The 22,107-nt window shown below is 39.2% G+C and overlaps 1 pseudogene; it reads left to right on the top strand.

Moving 5' to 3' along the window:
• The first annotated feature begins 15,599 nt into the window (after window positions 1-15,599).
• Window positions 15,600-15,890, top strand: LOC109263286 (60S ribosomal protein L37-like; annotated as a pseudogene).
• The last annotated feature ends 6,217 nt before the right edge of the window (window positions 15,891-22,107 follow it).

Genomic DNA, 22,107 nt, shown 5'->3' with positions numbered 1-22,107 from the left:
CTTGGAGTACTGGGTGTCCTCTATGCTGTGGCACCCAAGGATTATATTATAGGTTTGCTATTAATCTAGATTTTTTTCTTCTTTAGAAAGGGACCGTATATATAATTTTCTTTGTAAATCTTTACTACGTAGGTGAAAATTATAAAACATAACTAATATTTACTGTTAGTTTAAGCCAGTACTTTTCCATGGATAATGATTACTAGGGACAAGCATGTGTCAGAAAAGAATATTGGGAAAATTAAATTCAGTTAAATAAAATACTTATCATCTGTTCCAAACACTGTGCTTGATGGGTGGGACACAGAGATTAATAGAGACAAGAAAAGTAATTCCTTCTCCCCATCTTTTGAGGAAATCTGTAACCAAGTGAGAAGAACCCCCCTTCCCACTGAAGTAAAAGAGGGGAAATAAATCCCAAAGGCTGAAAAACAGTTCAAAATATATCATTTGATTGTAATATAAAATAGCTGTCTTTTGTGTCTTTATTTAACTTTTATGGCAAAAATACTGCACATAGAAGAGCTTGATGACAATGTGAGTATATTAAATGTTATATTTCAAAGATGGAAATCAGTGCCTGTGTATAATATATTCTGTGTGTTTATTTGAGGTCAGATTGTTAACAAATATGCAAAAGATTTTGCTTGGGTAAGGTAAATAGAATTTAAAAAGTAATAGCATGTTAAACTATTTTCACATTTATTGTAAAGTTTGAGACCTGGGGAAATACAAGAGAGCCCAGCATTAAGCCTTTCAAATCATGTGTCTCCCACCTCTAACAAGACATGGGAGAATGAAGAGTTTGAACTACCCTCTTTTTTTCTTAATTTTATTTTTTATTTTTTAAAAATTACATCCAAATTAGTTAGCATATAGTGAAACAATGATTTCAGGAGTAGATTCCTTAATGCCCCTTACCCATTTAGCCCATCCCCCCTTTCCAAGCCCCTCCAGTAACCCTCAGTTTGTTCTCCGTATTTATGAGTCTCTTCTGTTTTGTCCCCCTCCCTGTTTTTATATTATTTTTGTTTCCCTTCCCTTATGTTCATCTGTTTTGTCTCGTAAAGTCCTCAAATGATTTTTGTGAAGTCATATGATTTTTGTCTTTCTCTGACTAATTTCACTTAGCATAATACCCTCCAGTTCCATCCATGTAGTTGCAAATGGCAAGATTTCATTCTTTTTGATTGCCGAGTAATACTCCATTGTATATATATACCATATCTTCTTTATCCATTCATCCATCGATGGACATTTGGGCTCTTTCCATACTTTGGCTATTGTTGATAGTGCTGCTATAAACATTGGGGTGCATGTGTCCGTTTGAAACAGCACACCTGTATCTCATGGATAAATGCCTAGTAGTGCAATTGCTGGGTCGTAGGGTAGTTCTATTTTTAGTTTTTTGAGGAATCTCCATAGTGTTTTGCAGAGTGGCTGCACCAGCTTGCATTCCCACCAATAATGCAAAAGAGATCCTCTTTCTCTGCATCCTTGCCAACATCTGTTGCCTGCGTTGTTAATGTTAGCGATTCTGACAGGTGTGAGGTGGTATCTCATTGTGGTTTTGATTTGTATTTTCCTGATGATGAGTGATGTGGAGCATTTTTTTGAACTACACTCTTGAAGAAGTTTCCTGAAGCTCAGGAAGTTGCTCAGTTAGTGAAAGTTTGGACTGGAATTTCAGTGAGATCTTTATATTCTACTCTGTGAGAAAATACACACTTTTTATAACATAATTTTTCATAAATTTTTTGATGAGAATTTTTTTTAAGTATTAAACATTTTTTAAAGTGTTTATTTAGTTTTGAGAGCAGGAGCATGAGCCGGGGAGAGCAGAGACAGAGAGGGAGACACAGAATCTGAAGCAGGCTCCAGGCTCTGAGCTGACAGCACAGCCCCGACATGGGGCTTGAACTCATGAACCATGAGATCATGACCTGATCCGAAGTTGGACGCCTACCTGAGCCACCCATGTGCCCCTTGGTGAGCAATTCTAATGCCATGCATTTTGTTTGTTTGTTTCTCTTTGTTTAGAGAGTTTCTCATTGAGCCTTTGAGTTTTGTGTATAAGAGACTTTAGAACCAGCCAACATAAATTTTATTCCCAGATCCACTGCTTGCTGGCCATGGGAACTTGAGCAAGCCACTGAAGCTTCTCTGAGCCTCAGTTTCCTCATCTGTGGAACTGAGATAATAATACTTTCCCTACTTATTTCACAGGATTGTTGTAAGGATCAGTGATACAATATATATAAAAGTGTTTTATGAGCATGTTTGAAGTATTATTATTAATACAGAGTTTCTCTAATTTCTGTCCTAAATATCTCTTTCCTCTGTCCAGCCACTACTTTAGTCAAACTGTCTTTATTTCTACTCTGGATTGACTATTAAACTAACCTCTCAGCTTATGTTGTTTTAAACCTGGTTTCAGTCAAATCTATCCTTTAAGCTACCATCAGAATGATCTTTCTAAAATGCAAACCTCATCATCTATCGTAGTCCCTCAGTGGCTCACCAGTGCCTGAAGCATAAAGCTGAAATGTCTTAACCTGGTAGACCGAAGTCTTTGGGAATTTTTTAAAATTTTATTTCTAGTCACTGCCCCTATGGCTCTCCTCTGCTGCAGTCATATGTAACTTCTTGTAGCTGTGAGTAATTACCCAAACCTCTCTGTCTTTGCACATGCTGTCCCTCTGACAGGATGCAGTTCACACACCCTAGTCTAACTGTTGAGTTCTGACTTATCCTCCATGTCTCAGCTCAAGGTAAATCTTCTGGACATTCCCCTATCCTCTGTGCCCTCCAGGAAGAGCTGGGTGATGCCACACTCTACCTGTCACATCATGTAATAACATTGTGTTCATTGGAATAATAATAGTATCTTCCTCATATGGCGATTCTGCATTAATATTTATAAACCTGTCAGTAAATAGCCATTATCATTAAGAATCAGAGCTATCATTCTTTGGGAGAAGAATGATATGGATGTACCAGAATCCTGTTCAGAAAGCTCTTTCTTAGATTTGTTGCAACTGGAGCAGCGTTCTGGAATTTGGGTTTCATCAGATGTCCATGGTCAATATAGTGGAGCACACACACCACACCAAAGGAAATTAATGTTCAACTTAAATACTAATGTGTACTTAGTTATATCTATTTTTATATTTCCTATAACAATAATGGAAACACTTCCCCTCAGATTACTTTGTTTTTCTTTTCTTTTTCTTTTTCAAATGTCAGCATATAACTCTGTTTCAATTCTCCTTGGTCTCACTGAGGCTTATTTATTTCACCATCCACACCACTTGGGGGAATGTCAGGAGAGGAAAACAGAAAAGAGAGGGAAGCAGCAGGTTTTGTAGGTAATTACTACTTTTGTGATGCTGTGTGGCTGAGTGGCACATCTATTACTGTTTCCTCTAAACTCCCCCTGGATCCAAGGGGAGTTATTGTTGCAGGGAGCTACTAGGCTGACCACTTCTTAGTCCTTTCTTCTTTGGAAGATGTGAGAGGGCTGAGAATGATACTCAGATATAGATGTTTTCAGTATAATATGAATAAGGGACATCAATTATAATGAAAACAGATGTGCATACTTTTCAGTTTCTCTTTATGAGAAAATATAGGCAATACATCAAAAAACCAAATAGATTATATATTTTGAGTTGTTATTAATAGATAAGAAATGTTATTCCTTATTAAAATTCTGTTAACTCTTAGAATTTAAATATTAATCATAGAACTCTGACATATGAAATTTAAGATATTAAGTTTCGTACTAATGAATGAGGAACTTGTCAGGGAAAATACATTCCAATTTCCTCCCAAATTTTTACTTTTAATGAAGAGAGCACCAATGGTCACTTTACAGATGTTTCATTGTCAAATGCATTTGTTTGGAGAACATGGCTTTTATCTCTGTGATGTCTGTCTACTGAGCACCTACTGCCCTGTTGGACACAATGTGTTTATTGTGTCGATGATTGTAAACATTTTTTCCTAATGTTGATAAGTTTTCAAATGGTAATTTTTATTTTTTACCTCCTGTTCTTAACAGAGTAGAAGATGTCTCTCTTCGTTATAAGTTGGTGTATTAAAACTTGCCACAGCCTGTTCATGAAACAATTTTATTTATTCCATTGCTTTCAGTTACATAGACAAAAACAATCCAGCCATTTTCCTGAACTATGATGTACTTCTCTCCAAATATCACTTTTAGGCTTAACCAGAAATCTTGTCTTATTAGTTTTATTTAAAGCCATGTTATTTTGGTTCTTGGCCCAAAGATGTACTATATATTGGTAACATTAAATCATAAGCGTTTTCTTCAGTTGAATGACATAAGGGGAACCTGCTTGAAAAAATATTCAAAGGGTTTACAATAAATCTTTTGTGCTTGAATATTACTGCTGAATAACCTTCAAAATTGGTTTTGATTGTGGTGATTATTTTAAAATGTACACATATACCAAAACATCAAGTTGTATCCCTTAAATACCTGCAATTTTTATTAGTCAATTATACCTCAATAAGGATGGAAGAAACTCTAATTAAAAAAAAAAAAAGGATTACATATGCCACACTCACAGTATGTATATACATATAGAGGTAGGCTGGCAAAAAAAAAAAAGAGAAAACTCTTCTTTTTGAATTTAAACATATGCTGAGAACGGGCTGAAATTATGCTGAAATGTGGTTGGTATGTGCCAGTCTATATTAGTGGACACTAGAGAGCAGGTTGACTTTTTCAGAGACATGTGATTTTAAGCAGAGCTTCTTAGTGGATAGAATATGGTGATTTTTAGTTCCTTTCCATGTCACAGATTTGGACTTAAGATCATATTGCTTAGAAAAACTTAGAAAGTTTTTGGGAAAACTCCCCAAATCATTTTAAAACCTTTTAACAGGATAATATAGTTACATTATTCCCTCTTAGGTATCGGCTGGCAACTTATTTTATGGGAATAAGTGTATTTGGGAGCAGATTCTTGTTTTCATCAGACTATTGTCTTAACTTGAGGTTTAAAAAATCTTAAACTTTTTTTAACGTTTGTTTATTTTTGGGAGAGAGAGAGACAGAGACAGAGTATGAGTGGAGGAAGGACAGAGAGGGAGACACAAAATCTGAAGCAGCTCCAGGCTCTGAGCTATCAGCACAGAGCCCGATGCTGGGCTTGAAACCACGAACTGTCAGATCATGACTTGAACTGAAGTTGGATGCAACTGAGCCACCCAGGCGCCCCCAGATTTAAAAAAAAATCTTTAAAATGAGCATAACACTATAACAATGCTACATTTTGTTTGAAAAACTGAAAAATTATACAAATATAATTAAAAACTTTATCATAGAAAATCTCAAACATGTACAAAAAATAGACAAAATTATGTAATGAAGCCCCATGTATCCATCTCTTAGCTTCGACAATGATAATTTCATGGCCAATCTTATTCCATTTGTCTAAGTCATTTGGAAAAAAGTGTCTCTTTTCTGCTATCCTTTCTTTCTTCAGTTGTTCAACAGTCATGATTTAACTGATTAAAAAAAGTCATTGGTGAGACAATGTTAGAAAATATTTAGGAATTTTTCTGCCCTTCTTGTTCCCGTTTATTTTGAGTGACAGTTCAATTTAATGCTTTGTAAAAATATGGTTCAGCTGGATGGGTGTGGCTGAACCCATTCCTGAGGCTCTTCTGGTTGTCCTTTGCTTTGGTGATATCCAGTGGCTGATATCCAGCTGGTTTTCCAAGGGGCAGATTTAGGACTTAAGGTGGTGCTAAGACACAGCCTTATGAAAATCTTGGCTGTCCTTTCCCAAGCTGCCTGCTGCACGGAGAGTGAAGACTGGTAACCATGCAGCACATTTGACCCTCAGAAACAAATGTACTGACCTTCGAGGAGGAAGCATCAGAGCATTTTGCATCAAACCTCTTTTCATACTTTTTGATGAAAATAATGAACGATAGACGGCTTTGCTCTGAAGGAGACACTTCCTTCCTAAGTACAGTCCCTTTGTGTCTTTACTGTCTCTGTTGTGTGTGTACAATTGAAAGAATAGCTCAGGAGACCCTTTGCCCACATCTATTATGCTGTTATTCCATCTGTCTGTGGAAAACCAGAAAAAAACCGTGTTAGGTCTTGCCTTATGGCAAATTCTGAACCACAGTTGCTGTTTTCCCACACTTACTTAAGCTTCTTTGCACATCTACTGGCACAAAGGCCTGAGGGCTTCCTTCTGAATGGGAGATACTTTTATAGTCCCAGCCCTCTGGCCTTGCCTCAGGCAGATACAAACAAACAAACAAAAGGCTACTTGGAGCGGACTTCCAACAGTAGAAACTGGTTCATGGTCAGAAGAGGAGAAGGCATATTAGAACTGCAAGTGTGTGCTTTTACTAGGCTGAAGATTGGCAACATTTTGTAATTTTTTGAGTCATATAGGTATTTTTATGTAATCTTTTGAAATGAATTAGCATGAAAGAGCCTCACTGGAGAGAGTGACTGATTTTTTCATGCAGGCCTGTATCACAATGTAATGTGTTTGAAAATTGAGGAATGGTTCCAATAAATTTGGAGGAAGTATTTAAAAGGTGAATATTAGGCGGCATATTATCACGGTCCTTATAGATGTGAAAAAATACAGGTTGTCCTTGTTAGGGTCAGGCGTAAGGCAGGGTAAAGATAGGAGTCAGAGGCTAAAAGATTTTAGCAGTCAAAGGCTTTATTTGGGAACTAAGGTCTTGGGCGAGGTTCCGTGACTCGGAGAGAAAGAGAGGAGTCAGGGAAGTCGCACACATGTGTGGTGGGGTGGGGTTTTTAAGCTGCAGCGGTTCCGGGTTTAGGTCCGGGTGGGCCTTTTCCGCATCAGGTCGTGCTGTCGCTGGGTGATTGGTTGACCTCCAATTCGTTCTGGCAGCTGCTAGTGGCTTTTCGTTGGGTTGCGCTGGCAAGATGGCCGTCCCCTCTACTGTGGTTCCAAGGACATCCTAACAGTCTTTCAAACAATGTTTTATTTTAAGTTACACTGAATCAGGTTTTGGCTTCCACTGATGTGGTGTTATAACCATATCACCTCGTGTATCAATGACCAGATTGGGCCTGGAGAATAACTTCATGGACTATTGAAGTTTTAGGAAAAATGGAACACATGTACGGCTCTGGGTTATCCATGACTTCTATTTCTTTTGGCCATCTATCTTCTACCCAAACCTAGATGGGCAGAACAGCTATTTTCAAGCTTGATAAAGAATAGAAGATTGGAATCAATGGTTCAATCTAAAACTTTTGGGAAACTGAGTTTACAAATTTTATCTTGTTTTAGAATAAATAGGAAACTATATGATGCAAGGATGTCCCCTACCCCAATAGATGATAGTTTTAAAGATACCCCATATTAGGGAAAATGAGAAAACTGGGAATTTAGTTATGAAAACAGAATTAACTGCATTTTGCCAACATTTTGAATGGAGGAAATAAATAAATGTTATTGAGAATTTCCAGACTTTGAATTGAAATAGAATAGGATGGAATACAATAGAACAATTAGGTAAATCTCTGCATTCACACCTATATCCTTTCAGCTCAAGTAGCTTCTCTCAAAGTCAGAGGCATTTCCATAGGAAGGTGGGATTTCCCATCTGAAAGATTTTGGAAGCGAAGGAGAGGAGGCTTTCCCCTAGCCTCTTCACTGTGCCTGGCCTAGAGACAACCAGTTTTGGATTTAACTCCATACCAGTCCAGTAGCTGTCGCCTGTGTGTAGGTCACTTGCCCTACAGTATGGGGCAATTTATGTGCAGTCACCAGTGACTGCTTTTCTTACAAGGGGTGTCTTTGTGAGGCAGCACTTGGAAAATCACACAGTCCACTGCAATTCATCTCCCAGTTTTACCTCTGGGTCCCGGTGGCCAGCTTTCCAAACTTGCACTAAAATTTGGCTGTGATTTTTTCAGAGCTGCTGTTTTTCCTTCCTTCGTCTTTTCTTCCTAATGGAATTATATGCCCATAATTTTCAATTTTCCATAGGGCACTTTTGACCCATAATTTCAATTTAATCCCATTTAGAATAAAACTGGATGACTATTTAAAATTCTGGTACAGTCTTGCTTTCCTCTGATATTTCAATCTAGTCAAAAGATGGATGATGAGATAATAGATATTTGTTAAGATTTCCTTGGGGTTTTTTGACACGTTAGTGTGTTCAACTTGCATTACTTAATTTTCCATTCCTCCTGCACAAGGATGCAGGTTGCTGGACTACAGCTGATTCGTCTTGGCAACTGACACTTCTTTGTGGGGTTTCTGGGAAGCTGGGAGCAGACCTTGCCCAGGGTTGTCATGTACTGTATGGGGACAGAGAGCTGTGAAGCTAGCTTATAGTCTTAGGAACTAATATCTACTTCTTCTATCATGGACCAGTAGCTACTGATCAACTGGTTCAGGAATATCCAGTCAGCATTCAAGAGATTTATCATAGGCATCCCAAAGTAGGTGGCATGAAAAAGGGTTTTCAAATATGCTGGCAAAATGCTGCATAAGGCATTATTGTCTTCGAGATTTATAATGCATATTAATTTAAGACTCCGAGAAGTCCTGCAGTAAAGAAGCCTGTTTGTCTATATTTAATTCAGTGTTTCTGAAATTTATTTACAAGTTACCTTATTTATTAACATCTTCTGGAATTTCTAATTGAAGGAATACTTTTTTGGGAATTTTGGGTTAGGCTATTTCTTTTTAATACATTTTTTATTTTATTTTATTATTTTATTTTTAAATGTTTTTATTTATTTTTGAAGGAGAGAGAGAGACAGAGCATGAATGGAGGAGGAGCAGAGAGAGAGGGAGACATAGAATCTGAAACAGGCTCCAGGCTCTAAGCTGTCAGCACAGAGCCCGACATGGGGCTTGAACTCACGAACTGTGAGATCATGACCTGAGCTGAAGTTGGATGCTTAACCTACTGAGCCACCCAGGTGCCCCAATACATTTATTTTTTATATTAAAAAATTTTTTTAATGTATTTTTGAGAGAGAGACGGAGCGTGAACGGGGGAGGGGCAGAGAAAGAGGGGGACACAGAATTTGAACTGTCAGCACAGAGCCTGATGCAGGGTCAGAACCCATGAACTGTGAGATCTTGACCTGAGCCAAAGTCAGATGCTCAACAGACTGAGCCACCCAGGCACCCCTATTTTTTTTTTATTTTTAACTTAAAAAATTATTTATTTATTTATTTATTTATTTATTTATTTATTTATTTATTTGTTTATTTGTTTGTTTGTTTGTTTTTAGAAAGCAAGCAGGGGAGAGAGACAATGGGGGAGAGATATAGAATCTTTTAATGCAGATTTTAATGCAGAAGTAAGAATGTGACTATAGCAGTGAGTAAAGGTGGACAAACTGAAAATGGGGTACTATTTACCTCTCTTGATAGACCGACCAGATCTTCCAAATGGAAAGTCACCCAGTTAGTAACAAAAAGTGATAAAACCAGGAAAATGTGCCTTAAAATTCAGATGTCACAGGGTTTTATTGTAGTCCATCTAGCCCAGGGGTCTTCCTTGGTAAGAACATGTTCTTTTTGACAAGTTAGTTATGTAATCTGAGTCACCATTTTTTCCGATACTAGCCTCTTATTATTTATGAATTTTTCTGAATTGGTTACATTTCAGTCTGTTTAATTTCTTAATGTGCTGGACTGAACTCATATCTTCAATGGATAAAAGGATCAGGGCCGGCATGCTTGACTGGCTCGGTCGGTGGAGCATGAAACTCTTGATCTCAGGGTTGTGAGTTCAAACCCCATGCTGGGTGTGGAGCCTACTTAAAAGTAATTAATTAATTAATTAAAAAAAGAGTCAGGGCCATTGTCCTCTGTCCCTCTTCCTTGCTCCCTTCAGAATCTCATTGCCCATACGGGGCCTTCAGAACCTCTTTGGCCTTACCCTGATTTACCACAACTTCACTGTTTGTTACTCATGCCCAGCTGCTTCTCCAGGTGAGCATATTGTCCATGGATGTGCCCCTGCCTTACTATCTTTGCCTTTCCTAAGCAAGGGATATTGGTCTGATTGGTTCATTACACATTTATCAAGAGCTTACCCTTTGTCCAGCGTTGTGTTAGGAACTGAGGACATTAGAAGAATAAGACATTGTGTCCCTGCACTTTCAAAGTTAATAATCTAGGGGACTACAGGCAAATAAATGGATCATTTCAATGTAATGTGGTATGTGATGATAAAGGTAGCACAGTGTTCTATGAGAGGTATAAGTAGGGTTGCCATATCCAGCATAGGACAGTCAAAGAAGGCTTCCTGGAGGAAGTGACTTGTGACTTGAAGGACAAGAGTAAAGTAACAAATGAAGAGGGGCATGGTATTAAGGGTAGGTTTCCTAGGCAGAGGAAAGATTATGGATGAAGGCATGGAGGTATGAATTACAAGGACTTTGGTATTGCCAAATGTGAACTTTGAGGCCAAAAAAGGTCAGAGATGCATCTCTGTATTCAGTCTATGTATTCACACATAGACTCAACTCAGGCTGGATAACTTCCTAAAGGATGGCAAGAACAATTTATCTTTGCGAAGACCCAAAGGAAGCAAGGAGGAAAACATTTAAAAAGATCACAATACAGAAGGCTGAAGTGGCATGGGTGAGATTCTTTATTGCCTTGGGATTTTCCTGGTTTTAATTGCTTTCTCTCTCTCTCTCTGTCTCTCTCTCTCTCTCTCTCTCTCTCTCTCTCTCTCTGTGTGTGTGTGTGTGTGTGTGTGTGTGCATCTGTCTCTCTCTGTCTCTGTCTCTCTCTATATATAGTTGAAGAAGGTATAGTTTTTGGTGATGATTTGTTCTACTAGATTCTAAGCTAAGCAACACTGAGAATCATTGCCTTATAGCCAAATGCTGGACACAGGTGTCCTGATAATAAGCAATGAGGATTGAGGTTAATATGTCACTTACAGAGTGTAACTATTTATTCAGCAAATATCCTTTTTCATGGGCAGCCATAATCTTTGGGTCTGGGCATGTGTTGATAAGCAAAACAAGAGGTGATTCTTATCCCCTTCCTCAGAGTTTCTTATCCAGTTAGGAAGAAAAGAAATTGAAAAAGTAATGATAATTGTGTTATACACAATGGGGTTTTCTAACTAGTATATGAGTAAGAGTACGCTTAGCAATCTTATTTCCAAATATAAGTGGGGTCTGAGCACTCATACACACAGAAGATGTCTGCAAGGAGTGTTATCCTTATCACTGGAGTAAAAGCTAATAACTCCGTGGTTATGCTCATTAGTTTTGGGATTTCCTAGTAAAATTTGGCATTAAAAGACTATTGCTAAGCAAAATCAATCTTAGAAACGATCATGTTATGGGTTAAAGCAAATTGCTAATGTGAAAACCAAGCATAAGTCTTTTTACCAAAAGCCCAGGAATATTTTAACCAAGGGCTCCATCTGTCAGTAGGGGAACTGTGGTGTGGTGTGTAGGTGGTTAGGTAATGTCGCCAGAAGCTCACTGACTGCAGGTTGTGACAAATGGCTGACCCCTAGGGCCACCAACCCTGGCTGCCTGGTGCTCTGCTTGGCCCCTGCCGAGTGGCTCCTATTCTCTCACTTCTGACCAGACCACTCCTCTAGCCCGAGGCAGGTATTTTCATTATGATCCATAATAACATCGAATGGACTTTGTAATTGAATGAGCATCATACACTGGAGACTTTTGATGGGCTCAGCTCATCAGGATTTGAAGAGGGCTGTGTTGAGGGAGAGTGGGTGGTGGGGGGCTGGGTCTGAAATGGCAGCCAAGGGACACTTGCTGGCTTGTGCACTCTGCTTCTGCAGCCATTTGCTAAAGCAAATCAGAAACAAAGGGTCTTATCAGTTTACGATGGCATAATTATAAATAAGAATTTGTGTTTGTAGTAGTAATGATGAGTGAAAACAGGAAAAAATATCCTAGTTGGAAATATCAGCTTTCTGTGTACACAATTTATAACAATAAACTGTCTTTGGATCTCAGGATTCTTCCTCATGATATGTCATGGACACCAAGATTTATCAGGAATGTAGTCAGTCTCTGCCTGGGCAGGGAGTACATGGTGTGAAGAGGAAAGAGTGAACCTACACGTCCTTGGCCTCTTCCCCTAAGTTAATTATTGCTCACATTTTCTGCTGGTCAAATACTTACCTTATTCACCGATGGCTGATGAGACAATTTCTAGTGAGGTGGTTACAGGTAATATTGTGAACAATGAATATGGTTTAATGAGTTGTATAGTTGAGGGAGAGGGGAGAGAGAGATAGAGTGGTTGAGTGTATGTGTACATATTGGGTGAGGTGAAGGAATTAGTCATTGTTTGGATAAATGTAGTTATATTCTCTAATGGACAGAGGGCTATGGCCTGAATCATCCCAAATGGAGGAAGAAACTTTATTGAAAATTTTTTTTTGTAGTTCCATCAATACGTAATGTCAGGACAAATAGCCTTATATTCAGTATAGTAGGACCCTGTGTATTTGGCAACATAAGACATATATCAGTGGTGTAAGTGTCTAAGTCATTAAAAAAATACAAGGCAACTGTTTAGTGTTGCCTGTTCAAGAAGAGGAGGAAGAAACTTTAAAAATTATATCTGATATGTGATGTGGGTTGTAACGTGCATTTCAAATGTGCATATCTGGATTACCAGGAATTAACAACATTGTACTTGATTCATTCAGTGCTCTCTATACACATTTGTTAAATTACTTGAGTGCCAGCAGAAAATTCATTTTCTGCCTACAGTCTAGCATAGGGACCAAAATGCGTGTGCAACAATGAGGAAACAATTACATGGGAGATGGTATGAGTCAGGGTATGGAGATAGTTGGAGTAGGGATGAGGAACTTCCATGAAGAAGTGGAGGGTTGCTGGGGGAGTAATGCTTGCAGGAAATACCAGGTGTGGACTTGAGAATGATTGGCGGAAGGCTTTGAAGTTAGAAAGATCTTCAGGAAATGAGGCTCTTGGTTAATATAGAGTTTGAGGCACGGAGGAGCTGAACTCCATCAACAAGATGGGGACCAAGTTGGGCAGGTAGTAGCTTGTCCTTTCAACACTGATCCAGAGCCGCGATGGTGTGATCTGAACTGAAGTATGACTACAAAGTGAGACATCTTTCAGATGAAGGATTGGAAAAACATGACGAAGAAGATGTGAGGAGGATGGGAAAAATGTGAGTCAAAAATAACCCCCAGTTATAAATCAAGGGATCACAACTAGAATGGTTCAAAGACGTCCACAGAATAATAAAGCCCTGCATTTATGACTTGTGTTAGAAATTGCTAAGGGGGTTTCTCTGCAATTAATGAGAGGTTCAGATTATCATAAGAGAATGGAAGAAGCATGACTTGTGACATATGTTTTTAAGCCTGATTCTCCTTTCTACTTTGGATCTGTAATGGATGCCAGAAGAACTCTCCTTTTACTTAAAGGATTACTGCTTATACTGGTACTTTTTTTTTTTTTAAATCACTGAAAATTTTTGGGGCGCCTGGGTGGCGCAGTCGGTTAAGCGTCCGACTTCAGCCAGGTCACGATCTCGCGGTCAGTGAGTTCGAGCCCCGCGTCAGGCTCTGGGCTGATGGCTCGGAGCCTGGAGCCTGTTTCCGATTCTGTGTCTCCCTCTCTCTCTGCCCCTCCCCCGTTCATGCTCTGTCTCTCTCTGTCCCCAAAATAAATAAAAAACGTTGAAAAAAAAAAAATTAAAAAAAAAAAATCACTGAAAATTTTTTTCTCAAGAGACACTGAATTGTAGAAACAAACTTCTGAGATTTCTCAGAGTGGTGTTCGGAAATGACAAGTGAACAAGTTCAATATTTAACCAAATGGTATGTATTTAGTATTCATATGGGTGGTTGTCCTTTGGGAGTCCCTGGTTGTGCTTCCCAGCCTGTGGAACTACTGAGATTAATGCCAGGTATTCAAAAACAAACTGTGCAAAGGATCTACAAGAACCTGTTTAGGATCAATCCTTAAGGTATGGGTCAGTCTTGGTCTCCAGCTTGTATCACAAGAGATTTGAGCTTTCTCTTCTGGTTTATATGATTGCCATATTATTAATTTATTGTTGAGTATCTGGGAATTAATTCCATCATGCATGAATTCCATTAATTTTGTAACACTCTATAAAACACATCATGCTTTCATTGTCATTTGTCTGGGGTTGCAGACAGAATGCACGGCATGGCCATACAAATGGTTACAACACTCACTGCGTGCGTTTCAGTCTGGGTATTCCAGAACAGACAGAGAGCAGGTGGTGATTTTCTTATACAAAATTTAATAGTCAACTTTTGTACCTATTCTTACTGAAATGTCCACAATCATGGAACCCTTCTGATTCTCATTGCAATGTAAATTCATATATTGTAATATTTGTTTTCAAAATTTTATATGCTGGCTCACCATATGAACATGTTCTCATTGCCTCCACAGGCCTTTGAGCAATTTGCAGTCTTTTGTTAGCAAATAAAGGCCCTCCGAGCCTCCTATTTTGAGCCCCAAGTTTACCAGCTGCTATCCACTACTGGGCCTCATTAGAGGCCTGCCGTTCTGCTGAGAACCACACCACATGCTCTACCCTCTCTTGTCTACATATTAGCCTGTTGCTGCTCCTTAAATTACCTGGTACAAAAGCTTGCTCTGTTTCTCTGCAGAGAGCTACCACTCCTATCCAGTTTGAAGAGGGTCTATGTCATGATCTCTCAAACTAATTAAGGTTTGTGAGCAGGCCACAGGTTGCTATAGAGGAACTTTCCTGAAGGCTGATATCTATGAGGATTTTTGAGGTGGGGGGGGGGGGTTGGGCAAAAGATTACTGCAGCTGTAGCTTATATTCAGAAGCCTGTTTTAAAAACAAAACAAAAATGATTCTTGTTTTAATCTAGGTGACATAATTCATTTTATATTTCGAAAGTTATTTCCTAAGGGAGCTAGAACATAATATTAATTAAAAACACTTGAAATGAGAGATTTAAATTATTTTCAGGGGATGGGGCTAGTAAATACACTGGAAAAGTATTTCCACAAAGATTTATTGGAAATCATAGGTTGTCTACAGTATTTATGTTAATTGGACAGTATTTATATTTAAAACTTTTTTTCTAATGTTTATTTTTGAGAGAGAGGTGGGGAGGGCTAGGAGAGAGGGAGACACAGAAACTGAAGCAGGCTCCAGGCTGTGAACAGTCAGCAAAGAGCCCGACTTGGGGCTCAAACTCACGAGCCATGAGATCACGACCTGAGCCGAAGTCAGATGCTTAATCAACTGATCCACCCAGATGCCCCAATAGTATTTATATTTTTAAATGAAAATGTTACATCTTTCTAACTTTTAAGAGGATTTGTTTGCAATTTAGTGGTTTTAGAAATGGATTCGATAGTGTCAGTTTCCTTATGCTAAACAACCAGAGTAAGATTTCAATAAATTTTAGGATTTCTGGGAAAATAATTTTGAAATTTTGGCTCCAAATTCAGAAAGAATAGTAAAATTACAAGTGTCCCGCATTTCCAACAAAATGAATTGACGAGCTCTTTGGTCTCCAATGCAGAAAACAAGATGACAAAGGGGTTGTCATTTGGAAAGTGTTGCAGTAAGATGCACACGTTGTGCTGCCACTGTGGCCCTAAGACCTGCTACCTTCAGGAGTCGACCTGTGGTAAATGTGATAATCCTGCCAAATGAAAGAAAAAGTATAGCTGAAGTGCCGAGGCTAAATAATGAAATACCCCTGGGACCGGTCCAACGAGGCACCCAAGAATTTTGTACCTCAAATTCAGGCATGGATTCTATGAAGTAACAACACCTAAACCCAAGAAGGCAGTGGTTGCACCATCTAGTTCATCTTAAGGATTTCGATGATTAGTCACACAATACATGTTCTGGTTTTTAAAAAAAAAAAAAAAGAATTGATGAAAATCTGTGTCAGTGTAAAGATAAATTACTGAGTGATTCTTCATTTAAAAAAAAGTACATTTTACCAAAAGGATGACTTTAAGTGGTAAACCCCTCTCATACATTCAAAAATAATTCAATTGAATAGAAATTCTGCTTGCACATTGATTGTTTTCAGTGGGAAGGTCTGAATTAGGTAAGGAGACATGGCTTATCAACCTCCTATACCTGTTGATGTGTCTTTCACAGAATGTCTTTTTTTTTAAATTTATTTTTTAGTGTTCATTTATTTATTTTGAGAGAGAGAGAACTCAAACAGAGGAGAGACAGAGAGAGGGGGAGAGACAGAATCCCAAGCAGGCTCTGTGCTGCCAGTGCAGAGCCCGATGTGGGGCTTCAACTCTCAAACTGTGAAATCATGACCTGAGCCGAGATCAAGTGTTGGACATCTAACTGACTGAATCACCCAGGCTCCCCTCACAGAATTTCCTATCACTGCTTCTTCATTCTTTACTTCTTTCTCTTGTTTCTTCCCTTTGTCCTTTGTCTTTCCATATTTCTTGAGAGTCATATTTACTTTCTATAAATACCTCATATTTCCTCACCTGCTAATTTTTTAGGGTAATTTTATTCTTGACCTTTTTCATCAACCTCTTCTCTCAGACTTCACCTCATGCCACCATTTCTTCTCTGTAACACCTTCCTGGTCAACCAGACAAATCTTTCTGGCCACTCTCTTAGCCACTATACTGGAATGAGAATACCCCGGCTACCCTACTGAGAGCATTGCAGGTAATCGTTTGAATGAAATATGTGTACTTAAGTTGTGGGTATATATAGGAAGTAAATTTGTCTATGAAAACTTAATGAGGACACTAGCACTAAGCATTATGTTGTGACATGGGGGAGATTTCTGGTTACTGAATCTATAGCTGACTTATGAAGAGTTCCTGAATCTAGTTAATTTGCATGAGTAAATGAGCAGGAGATTTTATCTGCCTACTGTTTTTAAGGCCTCAGAGAGATAATAAATGCTTTCGGATGACAAGGAAAGTAAAACATATTTAGGTTAATCAAATCATGGAAGCATTTTTTATGGAAGCAAACACTTTTTAACAGTAACTGTTGGACAGGCACAGGGATCATGGCAGCTTCAACAGTGACACCACTGTACACAGTATTTTAACAAGTGTTTGTGGATCAGAAATCAACTCAAAGGGGCATGTTTACAAGGTCTGTTGTGTCTTATGGCATGGATGAGAAGAGAGGGCCAGCCTCTCCCTGGAAGATGGCCATAATTACTAACTAAACAAACATTTATTAAGTACTTAGCATGTGCCAGGCATTGTATCAGGTGCTGGGAGGACAAGAGCAAAAAGACAGACATGGTCCCTGTCCTCATGAAGCTCGTGGACTGGTGGGGGATAGAGACAAATAAACAGAAAACTGCTCAGTGTGTTAATTGGAGCTATGATGGCAGAGAGCAGAGTGTGCTGAGAGGGCAGATTGGTCCTGCAGGTAGTAGAAATCAGCCATGCGTGGGCTAGACTAGAGAAACAAGCCTGTGGTTTCTGGCCTTCACTCTCCTCCTGGGGATTTTGGGCCTGGAAACATCAACCTTCATCTGCAATTCTCCTAGAAACAACCATTGTGGTAGTATCTCAGGGGGCCACTGAGGGACTTTTGCTTTTTACCAAGCCCTAGGGTGATTTGATCTGTTCAGGGTGTGTGTGTGTGTGTGTGTGTGTGTGTGTGTGTGTGTGTACGTGTGTGTACACAACATGGATTTTGCTATACCATTTGAAAGTAAGTTGTAGATACTATTAGACTTTAATATGTATCTCCTAAGAATAAGGTTTATTTTCTACATAAATCATAATCTCATTATCTCTAAAAAATATTAACAGTAACTTAATAAAATTACACAGTATACAGTTCATATTAAAATTACCCAGTTATGCCAAGAATGACTTTTTTGGGGGGCTATTTTTCCCTCGAACAAGGATCCAAATAAAGTTTATGCATTGTAATTGTTATATCTTTCCAGTCTCATTCTATCCCAGATGTAACCATTATCTTATTTTTTTAACCCATCAACTCTATATTTTTATACTTCTGCTATATATGTTATATATTTAAAGTAAAATATATTACTTTGTGTTTCAAATTTTACTTAAGAGGGGGGTGCCTGAGTGGCTCAGTCGGCTGAGTGTCTGGCTCTTGATTTCAGCTCAGGTCATGATCCCAGGGTTCTGGGATTTAGCCCCACATCAGGCTCCGTGCTAAGCATGGAGCCTGCTTAAGATTCTCTCTCTCTCTCTCTCTCTCTCTCTCTCTCTCTCTGTCTCTCTGTCTCTCTGTCTCTGTCTCTCTCTCTTTGTCTCTGTCTCTCCCTCTCCCTTACCTCTCTCTCTTCCTCTGCCCCTCTCCCCTGCTCATGCTTTCCCTCTCTCTAAAATTAATTTTTTTTTACCTAAGAGGTATTGTACTGTATATATTATTCAACAATTTTCTTTTAATTCAGCATGTATCCATGTTCATACATGCAGATCTAATTCATTTATTTTTAACTGCTCTAAAGCACTGCAATTTATCCATTTTTCAAAATTGAAAAACATTTAGGTAGTTTCCATTTTTTTCATTAGCTATATTGCCTTTTATTTTAGCATTAAGTAGAGTGTTAATAAATTAGAAAGATGTTTTTGCAGATCGTTAACTTGTAAGTAAATCTTTCCTTTTGTTCAAGTCCTTCTGAGACTTCTGCTGTGAACTTCGTTCCAGTTTTAGAACCCATTTTATGGGCAGCCCCAGTGTCAGATGGCAGCACTTTTCTTTGCCTCCCAGGAACAACCATGATCACCTTGCTGCTGATATTGTAGACCAGGGGTTCTCAAATCTGCCAGCATACTAGAATTATCTTGGGAGATTAAAAATAGACTGATGCCTAGGTCTCACCCCCAGAGATTCTGATTTATTTGATCTGGAGTGTGTCCTGTGCAGCCATAGTTCAGAACTGTGGTTGATTATTGTGAGAATCACACAGGGTCCTTTTTTTAAAAAAAAATTTTTAATGCTTTATTTATTTTTGTGAGAAAGAGACAGCACGAGCAGGGGAGGGGCAGAGAGAGAGGGAGACACAGAATCCAAAGACAGACTCCAGACTCTGAGCTGGCAGCACCGAGCCCAATGCGGGGCTCAAACTCACGAACTGAGAGATCATGACCTGAGCCAAAGTCGGATGTGTAACCGACTGAGCCACCCAGGCGCCCCTCACACGGGGTCTTACTGCAAAAAATTGGACAGTTGGCTGTTATTTTGAGCTCCTTTGCATTATATTATTATCCTGATGGTGTTGACACTTAGAACCGAATGAAAGTTGCAAAAGATAAATGGCTGTATTTCCCCCAACCATTTCTTGTGATGAGAATTGTTAAGATCTACTCTCTTAGAAACTTTCAAAATACACATTACTTTAATACTAAGGAAAAGTTTGTCTTTCTGAGATGTTGACATCTCCTGTGATTGGAGAATGAAAGCGATGTCATGGCTGTGATTCCTTTTTGTCTTGGCTCTCAGGAATTTTTCTGGAAGGGAAAACATTCGTCTAGCCATATAACATGAGAGACACTTTACCTACAGTATGTTATTTAATCATCTAAATAACTTTTGGATAGCATTTCCCCATTTTACATATAAGAATATTGAGGTTCAGGGAGGTTAAGTAATTTGCTCAAATCTAGAAAGAGAGCATGTAGAAGAGTCTGGATTGGAAACCAAGCTTGCTTGACTAGTAAATGTGTAGCCTCTTTCTATGCTCCTGCTGACCCAGGAGGAAAGTTTGTAACAGTTTCTCACAGTGTCCTTTTCTCAAGCTGACACGTGCCCCACTCAGATCCCAGATTCCTGATTTCCAAGACTCTGGGCTCACAATCTGGACAGCACAAGGAGAAAAGCTGGGGAAGCTGGGGACAAGGACACCTGCTGCCACACTTCTGTTGGGGGTCCTCAGGCTCATCACCCCTAGAGATGCTGCAGAACCATTTTTCTGCTTCCTCTACCCATGCCACTGGGCTATGGCTCCCTCCAGTACTGCAGTCTTCAGGTCTTTTCCCTTCTGCCATGGCTCTATCCTTCTTCCAGTGCATATTGCATATTTGCATCCACATATAGGTTTTTCCAAGATATTACCTGGTGGGATTGTTTTGGACTAGGAGTTTGGGAGGACTTGGTGAATACAGAGTGATTGGGGGTTGTTGGCTGAAGGAATGCCAGTGGTCTTATGAAAGGGGAATATGTAACTTAGGTAATTTATTATGTAGTCCAAGGGACCAAGGACCCTTTTGTGTCAGTAAGTGATAATAGAGAGAAATCTAGAGATTAGTATATCTGAAAGCAGGGTGGTACAAGCTCTCACAAGTCTTGACATAAATGTATAAACTTGTGCAGAGCTGTTTTGGAAAAAAAATCTTTCTATATTTTAGCTGATGTGAGAAGGTAAAGCACAATGCAGGCGGGCCTGACAGACTTTGGTGGTTTGTTTAGAGCTGATGATGATGCCAGCTTAGCCAATATATTTGATTAGGTAAGACTTCGGAGGAAAGTAAGCTCTCATAAAGAACAAGGAAGGTGGGAGGCATGGAGTGTGTATGTCCCTGGAAATGTAACCTCATTTAAGGTGGCAAAACAATGCCCAATTAAGCCACCACAATTTTGTATCTCTTTGGCAAACTGATGGGGGAGGGAAAGAGAGGAAAGAGTGCTGTGATTTGTTCAGGTGCCTAGAATATTTGGAACAGGACAAACCAAACCACCTGTGAACAGAATGCCCTGCTTGTTCTGGCCAAACCCTTGAAAAAGATGTTGGCAGGGAATCCAGGTAGAGAGAACATGTGTGGGGGCCATTTGGGGGATTGTGGGGTGCCGGAGGGTAAGCTCTGTTGTTGTTCATGGCTGGAAGTTTCCTGTGTTTCTCCCTGTTAATGCAGATGGTACACAGAGGGGTTCGTGTTGTCTATTTGCAGCCTTGTATGCAGGCAAAGACATGTTTTCTCAGCACACATCCCTTCTCTGCATGGGATAAGGTGCCTCAAGCAAAGTCAGAAAGACATTGGTTATCCAAGCTTTGACAGGTTCATTGGGTTTGGACAGGAAACTGTATACCCTAATTTGTGAGGCTTTTCTTTGTAATCTTTCTCCATAGGAAAATCCTTATTTTCGAGGCACCTGGGTGGCTCAGTTGGTTAAGTGTTTGCCTTCGGCTCAGGTCATGATCTTATGGTTTGTGAGTTTGAACCCCATATTGCGTTCTGTGCTGACAGTGCAGATCCTGCCTGGGATTCTCTCTCTCCCTCTCTCTCTGACTTTCCCCTGCTTGCATGCATACTCTCTCAAAATAAATAAACTTAAAAAAAAAAAATCTTTATTTTTTTCTAAGAAGAATATCTTTTAGGGTTGGTTTGACTTCTTGGAGGGCTAGAACCTGTTAGGAGCCAATTGAAGTGAGGCATCCCACTAACCTTGACCTAATTCTTGGCTTTTCTTCAGGTCTAAGGAGGAAGCTTGACTTGTCAGACAAATTCCCAGAATGTTAGCTCATCATATAGGATTGCTAAGTATAGCAGCTCTTATGAGCTGAATTGTGTCCCCTTCAAATTCATATGTTGAAGTTTTAACTCCTAGTATTTCAGAAGGTGACAGTATTTGGAGATAAGGCCTTCAAGGAGGTGATTAAGTTAAAATTAGGGCATTAGGGCGAGCCGTAATCCAATCTGGCTGGTGTTCTTATAAGAAGAGGAAATTTGGATACACAGACACCAGGGATATACCATACGCAGAGGTAAGACCATGTGAAGACACAGCAAGAAGTCAGCCATCTGCAAACCAGGGAGAGAGGCCTAAGGGGAAACCAAACTGGCAAACCCTTTGATCTTGATCTTGCCTCTAGAATTTTAATGAAAGAAATTTCTCTTGTTTAAGCCATCCAGTCTATGGTACTTTGTTATGGCAGCCCTGACAAACGAATACAATAGCTTATGTTGATTTTTACCCATCTTTGAAAAGGAGTCATATCCTTATAGGCTGCTGGCCAAATTCCATTTAGTACCTTGTCTTACCCAGTCTTGTCTTGCTACTATTACCTTAGTGAACTAGAGCAGCTAAATTGTTTAGTTTA

Source organism: Panthera pardus, unplaced genomic scaffold, assembly GCF_024362965.1.
Source record: "Panthera pardus isolate Hobbes unplaced genomic scaffold, ASM2436296v1 HiC_scaffold_17, whole genome shotgun sequence".
NCBI lineage: Eukaryota > Metazoa > Chordata > Mammalia > Carnivora > Felidae > Panthera > Panthera pardus.
The sequence above is the reverse complement of the archived record's forward strand: the minus strand, read 5'-3'. Positions and strand labels throughout refer to the sequence as shown.